Genomic DNA, 7316 nt, shown 5'->3' with positions numbered 1-7316 from the left:
TCTTAGGGAGCACGGAACATTCCAGCCTATGACTCGCGACTGGGGAAGACCTAGAACGACGAGGGCATCTGCAATCGACGAGGCCATTATTCGTGCAGTTGACGATAACCCTAATGTCAGTGACAGAGAAGTTGCTGCTGTACAAGGTAACGTTGACCACATCACTGTATGGAGAGTGCTACGGAAGAACCAGTTGTTTCCGTACTATGTACGGCGTGTGCAGGCACTATCAGCAGCTGACTGGCCTTCACGGGTACACTTCTGCGAATGGTTCATCCAACAGTGTGTCAATCCTCATTTCAGTGCAAATTTTCTCTTTGCGGATGAGGCTTCATTCCAACGTGATCAAATTGTAAATTTTCACAATCTACATGTGTGGGCTGACGAGAATCCGCACGCAATTGTGCAATCACGTCATCAACACAGATTTTCTGTGAACGTTTGGGCAGGCATTGTTGGTGATGGCTTGATTGGGCCTCATGTTCTTCCACCTACGCTCAATGGAGCACGTTATCATGATTTCATACGGTATACTCTACCTGTACTGCTAGAACATGTGCCTTTACAAGTACGACACAACACGTGGTTCATGCACGATGGAGCTCCTGCACATTTCAGTCGAAGTGTTCGTACGCTTCTCAACAACAGATTCGGTGACCGATGGATTGGTAGAGTCGGACCAATTCCGTGGCCTCCACGCTCTCCTGCCCTCAACCCTCTTGACTTTCATTTATGGGGGCATTTGACAGCTCTTGTCTACGCAACCCCGGTACCAAATGTAGAGACTCTTCGTGCTCGTATTGTGGACGGCTGTGATACAATACGCCATTCTCCAGGGCTGCATCAGCGCATCAGGGATTCCATGCGACGGAGGGTGGATGCATGTATCCTCGCTAACGGAGGACATTTTGAACATTTCCTGTAACAAAGTGAAGTCACGCTGGTACTTTCTGTTGCTGTGTGTTTCCATTCCATGATTAATGTGATTTGAAGAGAAGTAATAAAATGAGCTCTAACATGAAAAGTAGGCGTTTCCGGACAAATGTCCACATAATATCTTTTCTTTCTTTGTGTGTGAGGAATGTTTCCTGAAAGTTTGGCTGTACCCTTTTGTAACACCCTGTAGATGGCAGCTCTGAGCTGTCTCAGAGTGCTGATGGGTCGACTCCTTTGCACTACACAGCACTGAGTGCTGGCAATGTCGACTGCATGTGCCTCCTGTTGAACGCTGGTGCTAGTCTAGCAATACTGGATGGCGAAGGCTGCACGCAGCTGCACTGTGGAGCAGCCAATGGGAACGTAGAGTGTGCCGACCTGCTGGCGGCTGCTGGCTCAGTCGTCTGTGCATGGGACTCAGACAGCTACACATACAGCACTTTGCTGCAGTGAACGGCAATGCGGAGGGCGCGGACGTGCAGGCTCAGACCGTACATGGTGACATCTCTGTGCACCAGGCGGCTGGTAGAAGTCATGCTGATGTCACCACCCTTCTACTCCGAGCAGGTGCCCCTGTAGGGGTGCAGGTCAGAGCAGGAAAGACGGCCCAGCAAGTATTGCAGGAGGAAGAGAACGTTTGCTGTGTGACATAGCTCCTGCTGCAGGGTGCTGAAGTGGTCGCGGTGGGTGATGATGTCGTCCACTTCAGAGGTACAAATTGTCATACTCGTCAAAATCAAAGGTGGTTGTGTTCACTTTTATAATTTCTGCAGCGTAACTGCAACTACTTTTGCTACAGACAGTCGTTCGTGGAAGCTGATATTCAAATGTTTCAAACATTTTGGGCTGAAACTATTCAGATGAAAGACACTAAAATGAGTGTTTTTAGATGGAGTTTGTTGGGCTATAAATTATACAATGAACACTACCCATGCTGTGTATCTTGGTAAACTGGCTTGCTACTCATAACACAACAACATGCCTACATTTCGAAGTTGCTGTCTTCCTTAATAGTACAGAACTGTGACTACAAAGTTTCACCAGTGGTATTAAGAGTAGCATACTTGTTGTCAAGAAGGCACATTACTCCTCAGGGGAAACTGAAGACAAGTTTGTAATTAATGGTACTATATTATGTGGTATAACTGTACATGCACAACAGGCATGTCATCTCATGTATGTGTGTTTGGAAAATTTTCCATTTAATTAATAGTGGTGTTGTGACAGTATATCGTTTACTATATCTGATATAATTATGTATCTGTGCTCGCTCTGGGCAGTGTACCACTCAATATAACATGTTAATTACACTATATCTGTTCCACATAGCACACAAACATGAAGACTGTTTCTTCACCTGACTGCTTTCTTCTGCTGTCTGTGATAAAGCTTTCTGGGTAGACAGGTTACTACCTTAACATGAACTTGTTGTCAGACAATAAGCAGAACATGAAAGTCTCAAAGACACAGAAATTGTACAACTGTCACAGCTAAATCATTCATCTGATTTGCTTCAATTATGAAAAATGATTTGCTCATGTGGCATGTGTATACATGGTTGTACTATGAGAAAAGTGTGGTGGTATATGGAAATGGTTATAGATTCATTTTAATTGTACAAAACTGATGACAACTCGGTGATTTGATACATTCAAACACTTTTATATATTTTGTACAGGCATTAATGAACAGCTTTCATAAAGGATAGGGACAGCGTCATACAGTACATCGCATTATTTTTTTAGTCAGAATCAGTACATTTGTATCAGATACATTTGTATCAGAGGAGCAGTCAGATCAAAACGAGATAGACAGAAAAAAAGTAAGTAAGCTGTTCATTATTTCAAAAGAAATCGCCACAGCTGTTAATGAACCTGCCCAGATGTCCCCACAATTGTTACGAGTATGCTGCAGAAGTATTCCTGAGAAGCCCTTAGACATCCTCCACATAGACCGATCTGTCCTCATGTGATTTCCATGTTTTAGGAGCCCTGGAGAAATATATTTGTAGCCATCAGTTTGCTTTGGATGAAGAGGTACATGTCTGGGTAAAATCATGTTTCCATACACAACTGAAAACATCTTCCAATTAAGGCATTGACCATTTTGTCTCACAGTGGGATAAATGCATTAACAGTTACGGCGATTACGTTCGAAATAATAAACAGTTGGCTTACATTTTTACATGTGTCTCATTATCATTTGAGTGCCTCGCACACATAATGTGCATACACTGACTGTGCATAGTTCTGATAAAACATTTTTAATCTTGTTCAAATGCATTATACATAGTGTGTCCGTTATACAAAAGATGTAATAATGTTTTACAAGACACTATGTACAGTCAATGCATGCACTTCATGTATAGTTTTTCCCCTTTGGTACAAATAACTGGGAGATGCTCAGTGTATGAGCGAAATAGATTAAAAAATAGTAATAATACACTTCCCAAGCCGTAATTTATATTTTCGAACTAACTACTTTTCTTGACAAGGAGCGAAATTCTTGATCAATAACAGTAACTTCAAAGGTGTAACACTTGACTGATGAAACACAGAAATAAAGTTCTTATTAATTGTATAATAAAAATATAGTTTTTATGACCACATTATATATATGTAACGTTAATAAACATTTGTAATTTCATAGAAATGGAATTTTTTCAATAAAACTGTGTTACTTTTCCAATGTTAACACATGTACACAAACAGTTCTTACCAAAAAAGATTTGTTTCAACCCAATTATCATTCCATTTCTCTGACTCAAAATTTCCTTTGTGCGACTCAATTAATTTGTTTGTCCAAACATATTCCACAAAAGTGAATGTTGAAATGTAACAGTGGTTATTTACAATACATAGTGAATGATGCAGACTGGAGATTCAATGTTGTTCATATGCCTTACAGGTGCAAGTGTAAAGGAGAGAAACAGATTGTAACAGCCATTAGATTGAAGAGTCAGTTTTAGTACTTATACATTGTGTATTGCTGGCCGAAGTGGCCGTGCGGTTAAAGGCGCTGCAGTCTGGAACCGCAAGACCGCTACGGTCACAGGTTCGAATCCCGCCTCGGGCATGGATGTTTGTGATGTCCTTAGGTTAGTTAGGTTTAACTAGTTCTAAGTTCTAGGGGACTAATGACCTCAGCAGTTGAGTCCCATAGTGCTCAGAGCCATTTGAACCATTTTGAGCCATTGTGTTAAAAATTATTCCATGGTGTGAAATACATCTCTTGTACTGCATGCTGTATGCTGTTACAAACGACCTACAGATTCCAGCTAACAAATGAGAACACATTATTCTGCCCTTGTGAAACTTCAGAGATTATAATCTAATTTACTTGCTATTACACTGAACCTGCATTTGTGAGCCATTGCTACAGAGATGTGTGTAGTACGGTGTCCATTATTACTAAGGCATGTTACCATCTGATGTCTTACGGACTTACGCACTTCTGAAAAAGCATTTTGCAAACTTATCAAAACACAAACTGGTTCCATTGGAACTAATGTATGCTCTATATTTATCCCAAACTGTAAATACAATTTACAGTAGCAGCACTAACAGATTTTTACTTCATGCTGTACCCATGGACAGTAACTGAAAAATGAGTCTTTATCTATTTACTGCATTCTGAATCTGAAGAAAAAAAGAGATAATTTAGCAATGGAAAACAAATGTACTGGAGCTGAAGTAACTAAAACAAATAAAAAAATAAATAAATAATAAACGTTTAATCAATTTTTTTTACAGGAAATTTTGCTAAAGAACTAAAAGTTAAACATTTCACAGGCTTTTTATGATTGATTAATTAAAAAATAACCTAAAAATTTGTATATGGTATATTTAATGCAGATTTTTCTGATGATATATTTGTTACTATAAAAGAAATAATAAAAAATAGTTTTTGATTCGTTTGTTGGAAATGCACCAAATAATTAAGAATTAAAAGGGTAAAATTATTAACATTGTAATGTTGGAAGGAAACAAAATCCTGTTGAATTCATTTTGGTCTTTATATGGCCTTGTTACAACTAATAACAGATAATTATAAATATCGATATATTTTAAATTTAATAAATGGACGTTTGTGAACATGAAATAAAAATAATAAATGAAGAATTAAAATAAATCATAAATCATAAATTAATGAGAAGTAGGATTCAGGGAATTAGAATAGAAATTTATTACATATATGATATGGTGGTTAGGGAGAGAGATAATGTGAATTGTATCGATGCTAATGAATGTTTAGCCACACCAGAAGTTAGTAGTAAGTTTAAGTTACCCACTTTCACACAATTCTGTTGCTGAACAGTTAACCATTAGAGATTCATAATTTCACAACTTGATTCAACTAGCAAGGCTGTTGATGTTTCGCGATATTGGCAAAAATGGATTAGGTGATTTCTTGAACTGTCTCCACCTGAGCAGCTTGGTCAGGAAGAAAACAGGCCACTCCATCTTGAACAGTGTTATCTAGCCAATTTAGTAAACAATACTAAGTTTCAGCTTTATGTATTTATTGTGCATCTCTTCAATAACATGTGCTTAAATGGAGTCTGTATTAAAAACCTGTAAGTCCTGAATATGGATACAGGAATGATTTAAATGTGACTGAACTTCTAAGACCTGCAGAAATTAAAACACTGCATACAGCAGAGTTGGTAGTCCAATGCACTGTGCGAACACTGCCTTAACAAAGTGATGTTGCCTTCTCTGGATCAACAGCATATTATCAGAATGTACTGGAGTTGTTTTTTCTTTAAATATGACATTCCACCTAAGCTCCCTTGTCCATGGTGAACAAACACTACAAACACCAAAACAATCTCTTTCCCTATCAACTTCTTTTATTTACAGTAACACCATCTACTAAAAGGACCACTCTATACTAGCTACTGAATGGCAAAGGTCATGGAACTGGAAGTGATAAGGAGCACAGTCAACAACAGGACATTCAAGAATATATATTTTTCTCAATAGCATTTTAACATTGAGTGTATTAACTATTAAGAAGCACTATATAATATTTAACAGATACTACAACGAAATTTTAGAAGTTTGTCGCTTTTTTTTACAAATGATAAATCAATTTTGACAAAATTTGAAATAGGAAAAAAACGGTAATTAAGGCTTGAGACACATATATCTAGTCATTAAACAGACGTGAAGACAAGGTCTCCAGCCTGAAATTAGACCAGAGTCTCTTGAATACACAGACAAATCTAAAACGATAACAGAAATTAACTGTAATATGCACAACAATAAATCTCATAAAGTCCTTTGAAGTTCGACATGTAGGTTTTCAAAAGAGGAATTCTTTCAGAGATTAACTTCTTTCAAATTTTAACATATGGGTCTTTAAACGAAAATTTAAGACATTAATTTCTTGTTACCAAATAAATACTGAAATGAAACTTTCACAAAACCACATACACTAAAATTTAGATTGTGTTTGCCTTTAAAAGTAAGTTAAAATTACTCAACCTTGGTAGCCTGGAATGCTGATCCACACTGAGGGACGAAGATCAAAATAACGGACGTTACTGAAAGCCAGACAGGGTTGCAGGCGAGAAAAAAAAACTGTTTCTGTAGCAAGAGTCAGTCAAAGCGCAATACACACTTTATTCACACGTAACATAATGTACTCACCGTTTTTATTTCCATTCCAGTTCTAGGCTGAATACTAAATATTGCCAACTCAGCAACCACCAACCAAAGAAATTGTAACAAGAAATGTACCCATTCTGGAGACAGAAACCCACTATTTGAGACCAGAGGAATACAGTAATTTTACATATTTGGCAGGCACACTTTCCTCAGACATCCAGAACACAACAAAACAGCTCTCAGTGCTCGTTAATCAACCCAAGGTTTTGTGCCAAACAGTTGGCACTCACTGAGACCATGAGGGAATGTATGTGTTTGGCCAGCAGACACATGTCCTCTCTCAGCATGCTTGTGATACAGTCGCTAGAATACCACGAACATTAAGAAGACTTAATGAGTGGTAGGTATCGATTGTAACGCAGTCATGGCTCAAAATTAAAATTGAGTACCAGGCTGGGTGTAGGATTGGAGACGTCTGCCTTTTGTGATCAAATGCTCTAACGACTGTGCTATCCAAGCCGTACCGAGAAGCCATCATCACAGCTTTACTTCCGCCAGTATCTCTTCTGGTGCCTTACGAACTTTACAGAGTTTCTCCAACAAACCAGAGGAAGTACCATTCTTGAAGGAATTGATACTCTGTAGAAATGGCTAGTACCGCATTTATTCCATTTTAAAGTGTTTAATTTAGGCATTTTGCATTCATATGATCTTGCCTGACTTCCATAAAACTGATCTGTGTTTGTTTAGAATCTGTGATCTGGCGCT

The sequence above is a fragment of the Schistocerca nitens genome, chromosome 10 (assembly GCF_023898315.1).
Source record: "Schistocerca nitens isolate TAMUIC-IGC-003100 chromosome 10, iqSchNite1.1, whole genome shotgun sequence".
Taxonomy (NCBI): Eukaryota; Metazoa; Arthropoda; class Insecta; order Orthoptera; family Acrididae; genus Schistocerca; species Schistocerca nitens.
This window is presented reverse-complemented; position numbering follows the sequence as displayed.